Genomic DNA, 18,830 nt, shown 5'->3' with positions numbered 1-18,830 from the left:
CCTCCTCAGGACATAGTATGTGGCAGAGGGGAAGGAAGGAGAGCAGGGGACGTGAGGTCAGAGAGGAAGGGCTGCCCAGAATTCCCCAGCTACAGCACAGACCCTTGTAGCATCTTAAATCCTAATCTTTGTGTGAAACCTACCCCAGCTTAGAAGTCCATGGGGATGGAGGTCCAGGGAGCCCTGGATGTAAGTGAAGGGCTCAAGGCTTGTGGAGTCCTGGCTCATAGTCTAGGACTCCTCCAGACCTGACACTTGAAGCTGTGGGTAACAGACTCAACTCACTCTTGCTGAGATCGACCCTGAGGTCGAAGTTTCTGCTAGCTGCAGGACCTACTAACACCAGCATGGCCTGCCCAGGAAGGAATCCTTGCCTGGCCTCCGAGGGCCCTTTCGACTCAAACATTCTGTGAATTAAGGGACAGTTTAATTTATCTAAGGCAGGGGGTTCTTTAGCCTGTCTTTCTAGGGAGAACAAATCACCCCCAAAGAAGGGTTCCTTTTATTATTTCTGGGCAATAGATGAGGCTGTGCTGTGCCAGACCACTAACTTGATGAGTACAAATTGTGGTTGACTGTATTCTCTAAAGACGACTGCAACAAGATACATTCCTATTCTTCATCCTGTTCTTTCAATGTGATGTTGATACTCCTTGGAGAGATGGAGAAGGGGGGTATTTATGTTCCCTTCTCTTAAACCTAGGTGGACCTTTGCAACTGCCCAAGTTGAGAGAATGCAGTGGCTATGATGCTGCTTGCCTTTGAAGGGCAGGTAATAAAAGGCAACACAGCTTCCACTTGGCTTTTGCTGTCTCTTAGATGCTCACCCTTGGAATCAAGCCGCCATATTGTGAGGAAGCTCAGGCTACATGGAGCTGTCACATGGGTCTGGCCAAGACAGTCCAGCCAACCTCTCAGCCAACAGCTAGCATCAAAGCCCAGAATGATGAGGGAGCAAGCCTTTGGATGATTCCAGCAACCAGCTTTGGAGCTGCCCCCACTGAGATTCCATGGTGGCACCTGGTGGCACAGAGACAAGCTGCCCCACCACGCCCTTTCTGAATTCCTGACCTGAAGAATAAATGATGTTAAGCCATTCTGTTATGGGTGATTTTTTACATAGCCTAGAAATGGGACACCACTGGAATTAACTTGGAATATTTGCTGTTTCCCTCTCAAATCCAGCCCTCACTGGCCTTGTCTCTGAAACTTCAGACTTTTAGACCCTTCCCTCCTCAACTGGGCCCTATCACCCTGAGCCTGCCTCCCCCTCTCCTCTTCTTCCTTTCTCTCCAAAAGGCAGGCTCCCCATGCCTGAGGCCACCCTGGTAAACACTCCCTGAAAGGTCATTTGAATCTTTCCATTTCAGAGGCCTGGGACCTGAAGAAACCTGTTTCCTGCTTCCTGTCTGTAGGCCCAAGGCTGTGTCCCTGCCAGGGAGCTTTCCTGGGTGTGGTGGCCAGAGCCAGGTGCCCGGCTGCCCTCAGGGATCGGGGGGATGCGCAGGCCTATTTCCCCCCACGCTCTCAGCTCTCATTAAGGTTCATGCTCAGCTTGCTCCTCATACTTGACTTATGAGGTCCCTCTAACCTCTGATGCGAGGAGACATCGATTCTCACAAAGGTCATTATCTTCTAGTCTGCCCCTCCGCCCACCCCCCGCCCCACCTCCTAGGCAGGCTTTCCTGGAACAGGATGGAGGGAGGTACCCTTCCCCCAACACCCCAGCCTGGAGATCCGACTGCTCCTGAGCAAGCCTGCAGAGGAGGTGCCCTGGGAGCCCAGGCCCGTCAATCACAGAGGCGACCGGCGCTGAATCGCAGGCCATTAGGCGGGAGGGCCGGCGCCCTGCTCACTCACCGGGCAGCCATCGGCAGGATGTTAGCCGATCGCAGGGCGGCCATTCTTATGATTTATTCAAATACTCATTACAGTCAATCTATTTTTACACAGAGGTGAAGATGTGCGCTGATAACGGTTAATCATTTATAATTCCATGGACTGGTTGGAAGCCAATGTACTATCAAAGTCGCGGCAGCAACAGCTCAGCCTCAGGTAGCCCCATAAGCAGCGTGGGGAAACTATGCCTGCCCAGGGCAACTCAGTCATCCAGGTAACACTTACTAAAGAGCGACTAGGCTGAGTGTGCAGTGGGCAGACTGAGAAGTAGGAATCCCAGACTTTACCCCCCAGGAGCTCACGGCCTTGCTGGAGAGGGTTATGGTTATGTGACAGCCAGAGGTGGGGACAGAGGCAGGGGACACAGGCAGGGGCAGCGTGTGTGAATGCTGCGGAATTTCAGAAGGGGAAGAGATCGCTTCCAGCTGGCGTTACCAAGGAAGGCTCCGCAGAGGAGGCTGGACTTAGGCCGGGTCCCACAGGTGGGTAGACTTTTGCCAAGTGGGGAGAACCAATATGAGCAAATAAGCCTAAGAGGTCAAGCTATTACTGGGCTGATGGAAGGGAAGCGGTCAGCAGCATTTCCTTTTTCCTCCCTCATGCCTCCCCAGAAATAACCAGATGTAAAAGCAAGTGCAGGCTATAAACTTGGCCCAGTTTGAGGACTGATGTTGCCACTTCCTCCTCTCATTGCCTTCCAGGCTTAGCCCACAGGCGATAGTGGCTGGGGTCTGGGTCGGCCTTGCAGACTCAAGAGCTTCCTTCTCCGGCACTCATGACACATGTAACACATCAAGTCCACCTTAATGCACAATCAATATAGTCTAATTAAATACGATGTCATATTACAGGGCCTCTTTGTCACATTCAGACATAATCTAATTAGAGCTCCACTGTATTTTACATTCTGACTAGCTCTTTGTTGAGTGTTTCTCTTGCACAATGCATGGCTGTTAAAGATCAGGTTCAGGGCTGGTCTTTAACCCCTAACCTTATTGAGTCAGCATGGAAAACGCCAATCAAAGTTACTTACAGTTCACAGCCCCTTTTCTAGTGAGCAGCATGGAGGATAGAAAGCCTCAGAAGTCCTGCTCCAGACTTCACCTGCCAATGAAAGAAAACATCTTTATAGACTGTGTAAGATGCTGCAGAAGTGAAAGCCAGGATGGGGAAGGGGGTAAACCCAGAGGTGGGTTTGGCTCAGGAAAAAGGCCAGGGCTGGCAGCCATGTGCCCGCAGTGCTGAGTGAGAAAGCTTCCTAGCAAGAGACTCCTCGTGCAAAACCATTATTGTTTAGAGACCTAATCAGGGCAGAGCGAGAGGTTCATGCCCTCCTCTACCTGCTTGATGCCTCCATTTCATAGGGCTTGTATTCCCCTTCCCTATAGGACTACCAGAGGAGAAAAAAGCCTCATGGTTGTCAAGTGCCCTGAGCTGACCAAGGTAATAATCATTTACTGGTGCCTCCTACCTATTGGAAGACCCCATGCAGGGGAACAGAGCAGAAGGGCCCCTATGAAACTTTGCAATCTAGACAGGGAAGGCTGCAAAAGGCAAGCAAACCACAATGCTGACCCTGTTGTCTACCTCAGGAATATGAAAGTCTTGCTGCAGACGAGAACTTGCAAGTGAAGGTGAAGAGTCCAATTGGGCAGGAAGAAAAATGTGCATAGAGAAGAATGATGGGGCAAGACTGGAAAGATAAAAAAATCTGCCTGCTTTTAATTCTCTTTCTGAGATAAAACAATTTTGTAAAAATAAAAACAGTCAACACATATTTATCAGTTGTCTGCTCTGTAATCTACACATGCTGTCCTGTTATAAAAGCACTGCCTCCACATTGCTGGGGAAGGGAGATCACCCATATACAAGAACCCCCAATAAGGCCAGACTGTATATGAAGTTGTGCTAAAGTGTACAGAAGCGATGCCTATTTTCTCTCCACAGAGACATGAAGTCTGCAAGAGTTGCGGCACTCAAGGGAGTTTTCATGAGGAGGTGGAATTTGAATGGGATCTTGGCGGACTGGACAGACAAGAATTGGCTGGTGGGAGGGAGGGAGAAGGCATTCCAAAGAAGGCGGCTATCCAAGCAAGGGCCAAGGGGCAGAAGGGCATGGAGGGTCCTGGGATGACGCAGAGACTGGCCTGCCTGAAAGACACTAGAGGAGAGAATAGTGCCAGCTCAGTAAGGTGGGGCCAGAGCATCCAGGGGTTTTGGTGTCAGGCAATAGAGGGCAGCCTAGCCTGTGGGATCACAGAGACACTGAAGGATGTTCAACAAGGACTTGACATAATGTAAACCCTCACATGTCCCTGCAGTCTTTAGCACTTTCCCTTTAATTAAGACAAGCAAGCCTTTTTGGAAGAAGGTGGAATTTCAGTTAGAAGATTCAGGCATGGGGTGTAGTGAGAAGTGCTGAGGAAACCAAATTTTCTCTCTTGTTCATGATGACTTCCTCAAGGCAAAGTCATTTCCTCAGGGGCTGTCTCCTTACACCTGCATGATCAAGGCTCATAGCTCAGGGAGGTGCCTCAGAGGCGGAACCAGACCACTGGACTACAAACCACTGAGGAAAAGGACCATGTCTTCTGCATCTTTATATCCCCAGAACCTAGCAGAGTGCCCGGCCTGTGCTGGGTTCTCAGTAAATATCTGCTGAAAAGTTGAATGGTGGACTCTCATCATTCCAACCAGAGACCTCCAGCACCTCAGAACCAACCCTTGGCTGGCAATGGGTTCCAACCATTCCACCACCAGCACCTCAGAACCAACCGTTGGCTGGCAATGGGTTCCAACTTGTGTTATTCTAAACTACTTACATATTACTACTGAGCATGATACGAACTTGGCACATGAAGTCTCTAGATTAAATTACATGGAGCTGTATGCTCTATCCATGCCCTGTGGGACTGTCTGTCTGAGACACCTGTGACTTGAAAGAAGATATGGCCAACTTTTCAGGTGCACATGATGCAAAGCTGAGAAAAGCAGTTACTGTACTGGAGGGATAGATTCAAGATTGTTATAAAACTTTTAGCAAGCTGAAAGAACAGGCCAAAAGTTAAAAGTTCACTTTTCCTTTACCAGTTTTTATTTCTTGCACAATAACATCATGACAACTACAAATGAAATAATTTTGAAAATAAAGAAAAAAATGCCCACAATCTCATTACTCTAAACCATCAAATTAGTATATCCTACATCCACATGCAAACCCACTTTTTTTCACCGACTCTTGTAGAAAAGATTTGACAGGAATGTATATACCAAATCCCACTCTTACATTAAAAAAAGTATTGCAAAACAAAACAAAACAAAACAAAAACAAAAAACCATAATGGGATGACCCAGTTTGAAAAAAAAAAAAAGACTTGGATTATTTGATTTAAATCCAAGCTCAAAATGAGCCCAGGATATGATATTGTTGCCAAACTCACTAAATGTGATCATAGGCTGCAGTAATAGCCATATGGCACCCAACTGAGGGTTGAATGATCTCCTCCATTCTGAACTTACCAGTTTGTATTAGTTCTATATGTAGTTTTAGCATCATATTTTAGGAACTTTGACAATGATGAATAGGAAAGAGAGGAGAGAGAAGATGTCTAGTGGTTAAATTGTGGGTTAGAAGTCTAGTGGTTCAAAGGGTAGGCTCTGGAATCACACTGGATAGGTTTCGATTCTGGCTTGACTGTGGGCAAGTTACTTAATGCCCCTGTGCCTGTTTTTCATGTATAAAATAGGGCTAATGCTAACTCCTCCTCTGAGGGTGGTGGTGAGGATGAATGACTTAATATACTGAAAGGTTCGTAGAACGCTGCCTTACACAAAATAAGCACTCGCTGAATGTTAGCTATCTCTGCTGTTGTGGCTGTTTTCAGTATTATTAGGAGGCTATGAGGCAGAAGATATGGTAGAAAAAACTAGAGATGTATCTTCCTTGTCCCTTTCTAAAATTATCCACTGGTCCTTGCTCTAGTGACTAAAGCAATACAATCCTTCTCCCACATGGTAGTCCTCCAAATATTTGAAGAAACTATGTGAGACAGGGACTGTGTTGCTCTAGAGGATAGGATTAGGACTAACTTTAGATGTTAGCGGAAGCCAATCTGCAGTTAAACATAAGAAAGAATTCTCTGGCAATGAGAACCATCCAGAAATGAGCGAGTCTTCCTTGGAAGGTAGTGAACTCCCAACACTGAGAGGAGAATCATGCACTGGGTGAGAAGCTGCTCAAAGCATGTTTCCCTGATTTGGGTTTCAGCCATCAGTAAAGTGTTGAACAGCATTCGAAGGCTGATAGTGTTGACAAACTTGTATTTTGATAAAACATTAATAGTGTCTTCTCTCACCATCATTTCATGAAATAATTCATCTCCCCCAAAATAAAGAGTGCAAAAATCTCACAATAAAGAGCCATCCTTTGAGAAGCGGAGCATCATTTTCTCTCTCTCTCCACACACACACACACACCCCACACACACACCTGTGTGTGTAAGCACATGCAATCTCTACACACTGTACTTATGTTTCACTCATCAATATGCACCACTGAAAAAGTCTTCCTGGACTGGCACTACCCCATGGATGCCTGTTGGGGAACCATCCATGTGCCTGATGTTTTTAGGGCCTTCCAAAGCCAGCTGTCTGTGATCCTCACAGGCAAATAATCATGGCAAAGGCTTTCAGCCATGCAATAATGCAACCAGAATTTGAACTCAGGCTTGTCTTATTCATCGTGAAAATAAAATGGAATCATAAATGAGATTGGCGATTCACATTTGTAGATATGAGGGAATTTATGAAATGGTAAATGAGGAGGGAGTTGAATGGTCATGCTTATTTGGAAAAGAGGCGGGGAGAGGGATAGAAGAAAGCTTCCCATAGGAGGTAGCATGATAGAACTTGTCTCTGCATCCTCAAGGATAGCCGTGCAGGCATCTGTGAAACATATCCAGCTAAAGAGGAAGATGAGCTGGGGGTTTAGCAAAGCCATAGGTCTGACACAGAGAGCACCAGACCGGGGGGTCAGCCAGACATGGGTTCATGCCCTGACTCTGTTATTAACTTACTGTTTGGTCTTGGACAAGGAACTTTAATCGCTGTATGCCTCAGTTTCCTCATCTGCAAAGTGGTAGAGTTAAACTACCAGATCTTTAAAATAAAACTCCATCTGACAATCTCTGAGATTGCCCAAACCAATCCTCCAGGGAGGGCACTAAGTCTCTTGCTAGCACAGTGTATCATTGAGGTTAAGAGTAAAGATGCTGGAGTCAAACAGTTTCAGGTTTAAGCCAGGGCCCATCATTTACCTAACCTTAGCTTCTATGAACCTCAATTTTCTCATCTTTAAAAGTGTGCTAACAGTAGCACCTTTAAATAAGATGGTGCATGTACCATCTCATTTGTGCAATGCCTAGGACATATTAATAACTTAATTAAAAAATGGCTGCAACTGAATAGGAAAAAGAGAGGCAAATCCAGAAGACTGAGGACTTCTGCATTCATCCTGCTGCCCATGACAAGTTTTCCTATTCTTGCCCAAGCCAGACTTTGGGGATGAGGACCAAATTGTGACAACTCCTTCTTGAACACTAAGAGTCTCTCTGGATGCTCCTGTCCTCTGCAAAGCCCTCTGTAGGCCTATAAGCCAAGCTTCCAGAAGAGAAACAAAACTTTGGTGGAAAAATCTGATTGAGATAGGCCATTCCAGGAGCAAACACCTGATGGACCACTCGTCCCTCCAACAGCGTATCTGCAGCTCCCACCATATCTCACTGAGTCCCTGCTCTGTTCCACCCATGCACCCTCATCACCTGACAATGTTTTGCAGTTGCTTACACTTGTTCCATGAGGTTGTCAGTCAGGCACTGTGGCCCCTGACCAGCAGGCTCTAAATGACACAATAGTTATGTAATTAAATAGATATAATTACCTAGTGCTAACTTGTTGCCTCTGAGACTCTTATGCATCCAGCACTGAGGGTACTGCACGGCCTTCCTCAAAGCCCACTGGGCCTGGATGCTAATTCCACACTAGTCCTCAGCCCCCTGTGCCACAGGCAGTGCTGGGCACCCAGTTGCAAAGGACCTGGAAAGGCTTCCTCTGTGACACTCCTCAGGCCCTGCCCAGGCCAAGCCTCGACTCTTGGGCCTGGACCTGTCAGTATAGGTATGAATATGAAGTTATCTTAGGAATGCTGGCACTGGTGGTTAACCTTAATATTTATCCCATATGGGAGGAAGAAGTGGACATACTTACGACCTTTCTACACCAGGCAGAAGCAAGCAATTTACCCTCCAAGCCTGGGATGGGAAGACTCACATACACTGGGTGGTGTGGGCTCACAGAGTGGCTTGGTCTCAGCAGAGGTAAACCCTCGAGCATGAGGGTGGGCCTGCTCACAAGCAAGCCCCCCCTGGCCCCATGGACATCCTCTGTAGTGCTAAAACACCAAGACCCAAGACTTACTAATTCTCCCTCACAAGCATCCCTGCTCTTCTACCCATCCCATTGTCATTAACCCAACTCTCCTTGTCTCCAGCCTCACACTGTTTTTGCGCATCCACCCTACCAACCCTGCCCTGGGAATCTTCCTAAAACACAATTTTCATCTGTCCATGTCTCCTTTAGTACCCTTCCACGACTCCTTATTGACTGGCAGAGGTTGCCAACTACCAGCCCCAAGGTTGACTCTTGCCTGTCCAGTGTTTTTATATCTGCCAACATCTAAACCTTGCAAAATTTCACATTTAGAAATCTGGATTCCTAACTTTTCTCCAGAAATTGTATGACCTAAACGTGCCAATTCTGCATTTCCACATGTCGATCATTGGATGAGGTAGAGTATCAGCCGCCTCCTTTTAACTGGGCACATGTCCTCCTGTTTGCCCCATAGAGAGAAGGCAGGTGTTGCCCCAGAAGTCTCCCCCGTCACGGGGCCAGACACCTAGAGGCTGACTCATGCTGCCTGCTGAGCAGTATCGGGTTCAAGGTGATAGTGTGGGGGTGGTGGGGGTGTCGCATTATGTTCTCAGCTGTGCCGTACTCAGCTGCAGGCTGGAGGAGGAGGGCCAGGAAATGCCAACACCGCTCCCACATGGACCCACCAAGTGTCTCTCCCTCTCACCTGGGCAACTCCTCCACTCCTAGTCGGGAAAGAGCTGGGGAAAGGTCTTACTGCAGTTTCCCAGGAATGCCAGTGGCCAGAAGGCAGGTGCTGAAGGCTTCCCTTCATTGTGGACACTTTCCCCACCCCCAACTCTGTAGCGGTTGCACCCCCTCCTTTTATTTCCATCCCATTCCTCCTATCAAAGCCCTAACAGCACATATTTTGTTAATTGTACAAACCTAATGGGGGAATGCATTGGCAAAAAAGGGTAATGGCCATCAGACCAGCAATAAAACAAAATTAATGGCCCATAGGAAGAAATCATGTCCACTTAATCCTGGCTCTGAAACTCTAATAGAATAATGGAATACCAACCGAGGGTTTTTTCTCTCTATGCAGATTGCTTACACCATGTTAATCACTTGCAAAGCAGGCCACATACCACTCCGGCTCACATGACCCTCCAGGGAAAGTAGCAGACCAGAAACATTCAGTGCAAGGCTCATTACTGACATGGACCATACAACAACACCTTCCCTCTCTCCCCCAGGTGACTCCGGGACAGCCAGTGTGGGGTGTCATTGAAAACCATCAGGTGTGGTGGGCCGGAAAGCAAGACACCTAAGACCTAATAATAGCAAACATTTATTGAGTGCTTACTATGTGCCAGACACTGGGCTTGCTGAGCTCCTTCTATGGACTACATGACTGCCACCCGTTTTCATCCTCTCTAGCTGCATGGTGCAATAAGGTAGCCAATGGCCACGTGTGACTTTTAAAATTCAAATTCTAATTAATTAAAATGAAATGAAATGTAAAATTCAGTCCTCATTCTCACTCACCACATTTCAAGTGCTCAACAGCACATGTAGCTAGTGGCTGTCATACTGGACGGCTCAGATGGAGCACGTTTCTGTCATCATGGAAGGTTGTGCAGGACTGAGTTGCTCTAGAATGTTAAGGCTATTGTATCTTTTTTGTTTAACTGATTTTTAAGTAAAGGAGGGGAGAGGAACAGTACACTACCCAAGGTCATGCCATGCCACTGATACACGGCTGAGCTGGGTTCTAACCCTCGTCTAACCCAGCCTTGCTCCAGCTAGGACCAGCAGTGGAGGCAGCAGGGGGCCTCCTGAGCCTTTCAAGGCTGGTAGAAAGTCTCTTCTGTTCTCTGTGGCTCCTCCGGGGCTCTGTGAGAAACTGCCTTTTGCAGCAGGTGCCACAGACCCAGTGAGGTCAGTAGTTGCTCAAACGGCGTTAATGAAGAAAATGAATATTGACTTAAGGGACAGCAGAAAATAATTAAGACACCTTAAAAACATGCCTCCACTTTTTACATACTATAAACCCAAAGGAAGCAAAAGTGGCGACTGAAGCAGATACTTGTACACTTGTGTTCATGGCAGCTTTATTCACAGCAGCCAAAAGTGGGAGCAACCCAGTATCCATCAACAGATGAGTGGACAGACACAATGTGGCATGCATGCGTCTACATCCAATGGAATATGATTCAGCCTTAAGAAGGAAGGAAATTCTCACACATGCTACAACATGGATGAACCTCGAGGATACTATTCTAGGTGACATAAGCCAGTCACAAAAAGACAAATACTGTATGGTTCCACCTGTACAAGGTACTGAGAGTGTCAAACTCACAGAGATAGAAAGTAGACTAGTGGTTTCCAGAGGCTGAGGTGGAGGATGAGGGACCGGGGAGTTGTTGCTTACTGACTACGGAGTTTCAGTTTTGCAAGAGGAAAGGCGTTCTGTGGATGGATGGCAGTGATGGTTGCACAACAATGTGAATATACTTAATGTCATCAAACACTAAGGCAAATTACTGACATGCACCATCTAGCAACCCCTTCCCTCCCTCCCCCAGGTGACTCCAGGACAGCCAGCGCAGGGTGTCATTGAGAGCTATCAGGGGTGCTTAAAAATGCTTAAGATGGCAAATTTTATGTGATATATGTTTTACCACAATTTAAAAATACGTATATATGCCACCACTAATATCTCCCAATTTCTATCAAGAATAATAAAAAAATAAAGAGCCTGAGATCTTTAGGAGTAGGGGAAGGAGCAGCTCATCAGTCCAAGGAGAGGATAAGGGAGCCAAGGCCTGACAGAGAGAGCAAGGAACCCAGAGCCTCCCAGCCCCAGCGGGGAGAAGTCAGAGGAGAGGCTGCCAGGGAGGAGGGACTGTGTTCCTGAGGATGGGACAGCTGGGCCAGCCTGCAACAGGGAAGGCAACTCCAGAAGGCTGACACTGGAAAAATGAGCAACGATTTAGGATTAAAAAAAAAAAAGGAAAAAAAAAAAACCTGGTGAGGGTAGGAGAGGGGGCCAATTAGGAGTGTAGGAGAGTATCTACGCTCCTAGTTGTACCATCTAGGAGTATATCCACAGCAATAAAACGATAAGCAGGAAATCTAAAAGAAGAGGGGAATAGGAGGAAGAGAAAGAGATGAGAGGATTTGGGCACCTAATGTGATGCAGCAGTCAGTAATGGTTTGGCGTGTTGGAAAGGGTGTAGACAGGACCTAGGAGACGGCCCTTGTCCTCATAGTGTTATGACTCTGTGCACATTGCCCTAACTCTCTGGGCCTCAACTTCCTCATCTATTCAACCCAGCGGCTGTACCAGAGCAAGAAGAACCTTAAGGTGGTAGCAGTCCACAAATCCCTGGAAATTTTATCCAGAATAGTATTTGTGTGTAAGTTTTTCTGGGGAGAGGTTTACAGATTTTACCAAGATTTCAAGGCTATCCACATCCCCTGAGAGGTTAAAAATCAGTGGAGAAGATACTCACTGGGTTCACATTCAGCCATAAAGTCCTAAAATTCCAAGAAATCTTGGACCAGACACCAATAAATCTTTGGAGGGGTCAAATAAATCCAGATGTCTATTCCTGCCTTGACTGCAAAGCAGACATATTGTAAAAATGAAATGAAATAATTACATACTTTGAAAAGTTAATATTACGTGTCTTGTGCAAGTAAATATTGCTGTTGTTGGTTCACAGGAAGCAAGAGAAATTCTGCAGCAGGCAGAAAGGAGGAGGCAAGATGCCACACCTCTGCTTTCCTGAACAAAGGCAGTGTGATGAAGGGATGTGGATGGGCTACAGGTTGATCCCTGGGCTTTTCTCATTTGGTTGGAAATGAAGAGGCCTTTAATTCCCCTTGTGGAGAAGGGTCTAGCTCAGAGAAAAAAAGAAATACAGCCTACCCAGGAGGTGCACCCCAGGGCAGAACACATGCATCTCTTTGTGCTAACAAGACCTCATTTTGCATCCAACTTTACTTTGGAGGAAATTTTCAACTGTGTGACTGAGAAAAGTGACAGACTGAAGATGCATCAGGGGAAAACAGCATAGGCAGAGGACAGTATTTGGCACCAGAGAGCCAGCCCCAGACTGGAAACCCTGCATAATGACTAAGCCAGAGTCGCCAGGCCAGAGGGGACATTGCTACCATGGGCTGTGCCCTCCAGGAGTAAGCCAGCCCAGAGGCAGTGGGTGGGGGAGGTGGAGTCTGGGGCAGCTCAGTGCAGAGGTCAGTGCTAGAAGTGAGATGGATGGACCTGGGCAGACTCTTAGAGATCATCTCTCTTGACCTCCTCATTTCACATTTGAAGAAACAGTTCAGAGAGTGGTGGAGACTTACTTAGAGAAGTCCAGGATTGGAAGTCATGCCAGTAATTCCCTTCATTCATTTACAAAATGTTTTCTGAGCATCAGACCCTTCACTAGGCTGGGGATCAATGACGAACAACAATTCCAGTTCCCTGCCCTCAAGGAGCCCACAGTCTAATGAGGGGACAGACAACCAGTTGACTAGGGAGTTAAGTATGATCCAGCAGCTCTATAGGTCCTGCAGGACGGGTTCTCCCCAGCAGGCATTTCAGAACCTTCTATTCACTCCCCTTTGGGGCAGGCACATCCAGACAGCGGCATGTTGAGGGTAGGCCACACTTTCTCAGACCAGTGCTGGAGGGAGTAGAAAGAATTTCACTATCAAATCCAAGCCAAGCTAACAGTCATTGGTATCTCAGAAAAGGTGCCATCCAGGCAGCCATCCGAAGGCCATTGGAGGGAGCACCCAGCACCCAGACCCTGGGGGAGGGAGATGGACCCCACTCCAGCAGGCCTGCCACAGGCCTCTCCAACGGGCACCACGGGCACTTCCCATTCATTATTCCCTAACTCGCCTCTGGGGGGCGGTCCTGAATATTGTTTCATAAATAACTTAACAGGGCTCCAGCTTGTTTCACTGAGGTTAGGCAGATGTGTACGGTGCTGGCTGATTATGAGGGAGTTTGGCTGTGCTGAATGGTTCTGGGATGCTGATTCTCTGCGGAGGGGTGGCTCAGTGGAGAAGGCAGCCGAGGCTGGTGTCTCCACCTGGATCTGGGATCACAGCAGGATGCTGAAAGAGCATTTGTTTCCAATTGTTCTTAGCCACTAATTTGGCTCCTGGGTGTAACACCAATCTGAGAACAAACGGAGTAGGAAAACTGCCTTTCTGAGGGAGGCCTGATTTCACCATAAACAGGCAAGGGGCGGGAGATTTCCTGAGTTCACAGCACAGGCCTCGGCCTCCCAGGCAAGGCCGGCAGCTTCAATCTCCAACCCAAGTCGCCCTGACTGCACGGCCATCTGCCTGCCTCACCTGCGCATGGCTCCTCCGAGGGGCTCCAGCAGAGGACAGATTACTCTGATGGCAGGTAGATAAAATGGGATCCCTTGCTAGCAGTAACTACCCTGAACAATCTCTCTCCTGAGCAGCTGACAGTCTCCACCTGGCACCTGCCAGCCACAGAGCTTGTGGGTGGCACCGGCTGGATGGGCTGGCCCGGGCGACTCCCCAGGCATGGAGAGGCCAGGGAAGGCCCTGCTGAGGCAGGACTTGCTGGAAGAGCCCTCTGTTGGGCTGCAGGAAGGTCCGCCTGAGACATCCATCAGTAGAAGACACAAAGGCAGCTGTGTTTCTGGCGGACTGAAGAGCTAGCAGCGTCCAGGGGCAAAGGGGAAAAGCTGTGTGAGCAAGGCTGCAGCAGCCGCTGCCTTCTCAAGACTCATGTGCAAGATCGCCAGTAACAAGAGGCCCTTCTTGTTGCTAAATTGCCTTCTTGTGGCTTAAAATAATTGAATCAGAGAACTTTCAGTGTGACCTTCTTGAAAGCCAACTAGGAGATATCATGCCTTTACCAACCCTTGTGGCCTTCACTCACAGCCTCCCAGCTGCAATGTCACCGTTTCTAAGCCAAAAATGCCTTCCTCACCAGCATGTGATTTAGCTATTCAATAGCTTCATAGATCTAACATAGTATAAAAATACTGGAGGAAAGAGGACAGTTGTTTTTGTTTTTTAATCTTCTGGAAGTCAAAGTACATGCCACGAAATCTTTGCATTAAAGTTTATGAAACTTGTTCAAAAGGAAAACTCTCAGGCCCTTACTGACGGCTTCGTTACTCTGGTTTTACACATATCTAACAGACTAAGTTACCTGGTACCTTGAGCCTCAGCTGATTAGAAGTATTAAAAGAGAGCTGGGTGTGGTGGCTCACGCCTGTAATCCCAAGACTTTGGGAGGCCGAGGCAGGTGAATCACATGAGTTCAGGAGTTTGACACCAGCCTGGCCAAAATGGCAAAACTCATCTTTACTAAAAATAGAAAAAGTTAGCTGGGCGTGGTGGCGGGTGCCTGTAATCCCAGCTGCTCAGGACGCTGAGGCAGGAGAATCACTTAAACCAGGGAGGCGGAGGTTGCAGTGAGCCAAGATTGCGCCATTGCATTCCAGCCTAGATGACAGAGTGAGACTCTGTCTCAAAAAAAAAAGGACTAAAAGAGGAAGAGTGTGGGCTTCCCCAGAAGGTAAACTGAGGTATGGAGGGTTGGCCGAGGAGAGAGTTAAAGGGCAAACCAATGTGTCATTAAATGAGGCTCAATCATGTTCCAGATAATTAAGAAGACAGGGAGGAGGTCCACTTGTAGTATTTACAACATCCTCAGGGTACTTGAAGAAGTAAACCATTAGCCATCTAGAAAATCCCAGACGAGAATCCTTCTTGGTGGTTCCAGGCTGCTGGGCTCTTCCTGTAGGTTGTCTGGTGTGTTCAGAAGCTGCTTGCATTCACTCCTAACTAGGCTCATTCATTCACTCAACATTCATGGACTCCTCCAGTTGCTGGGTCACCCCAACAATGCAGAAAGCAAGATGAAAGCAGAGACACCTTTTGATGCAACACACACACACACACACACACACACATACACAGCACATGCATACGCACACACACACACACGCACACACATACACATGCACAGACACACACACATACACAGCACACACATACACACGCACACACGTACACACACATACACATGCACACACACACATACAGACACACACACATACACAGACACACACACAGACACACACACAGACACAGCACACACACACATACGCACACACATACACACAGACACACACACATACACAGCACACACATACACACGCACACACGTACACACACATACACATGCATGCACACACACAGACACACACACACCAGGAGCACCTATTACACATTAGGTGCTTGACAGATGCACATTGTATAGATGTTAGAAAAGGCATCTGGAAAGAGCAGAGGCCAGCCAGTCAGACTGTTCTTTAACCCAGTCCCTAGGTACTTAGGTGAGAATTTTTGTGAGAAGGGGCTATAATCATTCAGGGTTCAACTAAAAATATCACATGAAAAACATCAAACTGCTCCACCAAGAAAAACAAAAAGACAACATAGCCTCAAACCTGAAGAAAGTGTGGAGAAGATCCCCCCAGTGCACCTCAGAGAAAGGTTGAAGGAAAGGCATCCGTGTCAGCCCCAGAAAAAAATCCCAACTGGAAGAGAGCAAGGGGGGTGGCTCAGGATGAGGAAGGACCCATCACCGTGGCCCCAAGGCAGTTGTCACCCCTCTGTGGGCTCAGCTTCCTCATTCAGACAAGGAACAGTTTGGGGCCATCAGTGTCTGAAGTGCTTCTGGCTTCCAGGCCAACAAGTTCCCAGCTTTGTTCAAGGGCCAATTCTCCTTGTCCCTCTGATTTATTTTCACTGCAGCTTTGAAAGGCATGATTCTCATCAACAGTTCCTCTCCAGGCACCACCAATCACCCCAAAATACGCATTTGATTTCTTCCTAACTGTGTTAGGTCTCTGCCTCAGGTACCCAACCAGGCGACAGCAAGTGATTCTTCTACAGCCCGGGCGGGCAGTGGGCTGTAGGTCATGGCACTACTGTCATTTTGGGGACAGGAAGTTTTTATGAGACTCACAGGGGGTGGTCGGGGAGGAGGAGGGATTCCAGCCATCTGCCCTGAAGAATGCAGGTTAATAATTTATATGTGCATTTAAAAAAAAAAACCTACTGAAACAAATTGCATACAAATTGTGTGACAGTCGAAGGAAATGTGCCAGTGTTGCTCAGTGAAGCGTAATAAATATATGCAGCCCATAATAACAAGCTACTTAAACTCAGGGCACTATATGATTTATTAATTGTCTTCTAATCCTTTCCAGCTACAACTAAAACCAAGAGTGTGGCTGTATCTCACATACTGACTTATACGCCTCCAACACTAAACGGCGTGGCTGCGGTTAGCTCTCGGGTCCATTTTTCATTCTGGCCCCCAACTCTGCAGATGGGCCTGGAGCAGGGTGGGCTGCTTAGCAGACTGCTGTTCTCACCAAAGGGGGTAAATGTGCCCCAAACACACTGCACTTATCACATGGATGCCACACACTTCATGCTTATTTTGCCTAGAGTTCCCCTCACCTGGCTTCCCTTTCCCATCCACCTCTCCCTCTGCCACCAGTACCAAGGTGCCCCTGGGTGGACACTAGTCTACTATCTCCTGGGATGCCCCAGTGCCAGGCTCACAGCCCCAGAGTCCACTCCAGCAGCAGTTGCAGAGCCAATTAGATGGTGACAATTTTTGTTTTGTTTTTTTTTTAGACAGAGTCTCACTCTGTCACCCAGGCTGGAGTGCAGTGGCGCGATCTCGGCTCACTGCAACCTCCACCTCCCAGGTTCAAGCAATTCTCCTGCCTCTGCCTCCCAAGTAGCTGGGATTACAGGTGCCTGCCACTGCATCCAGCTGATTTTTTGTATTTCTAGTAGAGTCGGGGTTTCACTATGTGGGCCAGGCTGTGATTTGCCCGCCTCGGCCTCCCAAAGTGCTGGGATTAGAATTAGAACAGAAATGGGAGCAGAACACAAAGTCCTGCCCTCTCTCTGGGATGTACTGACCCAGTGGCGAATGTAGGATTTTGCTGTTGTGTCTACTGGTTGGGCCTCCACCCTGTCCCTAGTGCTACAGATGCTGGCCTTTGAAACTTCGGAGGAACATCCCCTCTGCTTTTGTAGTCAGAAATACTGCTTTGGTGTATGGATGGATGGATGGAGAAATAGAACAAGGCCGGATCCTAGGCAAGGTATGATGGGAGAATTGCAGAGACTGGGTTCAAGAGGTGAAATGATTCCCCAGGGCTGATTGCCCCAGTGACCTGCCATTGTTTCCTTTTCCCCCAACATGCTTCTCTCCAGCCTTCCCATCTCACAATGGTGGCATCTTCCACCAGGTACCCATGTCTGGAGCCATCTCCGATGCTGCCTCTGCCTTCTCCCTCAATCCCACACCCAACCTGTGGGGATTCCATGCCTAAAAAAGACTTCTCAGATCTATCCCTTCTGTCTCCACTGCCACTCTATAATTCGGAGCTCAGGGGTTGGAAATCAGCCGCTCTCGGCAGAACGCAGCCGCAGATATTTTGTAGGATTTGCACAGTGTTTTGTGTTGTGTTTTGTTTTGCTTTTAAAAAGGTAATATGGAACATGGCTCAAAAATCAAAAAGTGTAAGAAGGTAAACACTGCAATGTTTCCCTCCCATTCCTGTCTCCCACCTGTCCAAGCAAATACAAATATAGACTCTTGTTTTCCCCTTTTTATACACAGTTTTTTTTTTAACTTGGTGGGTTATTTTTTTTCCTTTTTACACATATTTTGGAGATCTTTATCAGTACAAAGAAAACTTTCTCATTTCTCTTTTTAAATGAATAGTATTCCATTGTCAGGAAATTCCATAATTTAATGAATTGGTCTTCAATTGATGGATATTTGGGTTCTTTCCAATCTTTTGCTATTACAAATAATGTTACAGAGAAGGTACTTAGACATATGTCATTTCCTATAGGTACAAGAACGTCTTTAGGATCATTTCCCCAACATGAAATTGCTGGGTCAAAGGCATATGATTTATCATTTTGATGATATTCGAAATGGCCCTTCAAAGGGGTTGTGCAGATTTACACCATAAGACAGTCTGTTTCCCCAGGGCCTTGTCAATAGAATGCAATATCAAATTTTTTGGCTTTTTGCCCATTTAAAAGATAAATGAATAATGGTATCCCAGGATAGTTTTAATTTGCAGTTCTCTTACTATGTGCAAGGTTGATCATGCTCTCATACATTAAAAGCTATTTATATTTTCTTTTCTGTGAATAGTCTGTTCATATTCTTTGCCCATTATTTTTTCTATTGGGTTGTGTTTTTGTTGTTGTTAATTTTTAGGAGCTCTTCATATATTAGGGAGTGTAGCCCTGTGATATCAGTTGTAAAAATTTTTCCGCAGGTTGTCATTTTCTCTTAGCTTTGCTTATCATTTTTTTTGTTTTTTGTTTTTTGTTTTTTTTTTTTTTGAGATAGAGTTTCACTCTTGTCGCCCAGGCTAGAATGCAATGGCATGATCTTGGCT

At 47.0% G+C, this 18,830-nt stretch overlaps 1 protein-coding gene across 12 annotated transcripts in view; it reads right to left on the bottom strand.

Moving 5' to 3' along the window:
• Positions 1 to 18,830, bottom strand: part of PKNOX2 (PBX/knotted 1 homeobox 2) — a 320,618-nt gene that overhangs the window by 194,932 nt on the left and 106,856 nt on the right. For 9 of the 12 annotated variants that reach the window (XM_055095040.2, XM_055095042.2, XM_055095038.2 and 6 more), the window contains one exon: positions 2,933 to 3,003. The exons of the other annotated variants lie outside the window; for them this stretch is intronic. The gene's annotated coding sequence lies outside the window, so the exon portion shown is untranslated. The remainder of the gene's footprint in view (positions 1 to 2,932; positions 3,004 to 18,830) is intronic. 12 annotated transcript variants of the gene reach the window in all.

Source organism: Pan paniscus, chromosome 9 (genome assembly GCF_029289425.2).
Source record: "Pan paniscus chromosome 9, NHGRI_mPanPan1-v2.0_pri, whole genome shotgun sequence".
NCBI classification, from domain to species: domain Eukaryota; kingdom Metazoa; phylum Chordata; class Mammalia; order Primates; family Hominidae; genus Pan; species Pan paniscus.
Note: the sequence above shows the minus strand (reverse complement) of the source record. Positions and strands in the feature narration are given on the sequence as shown.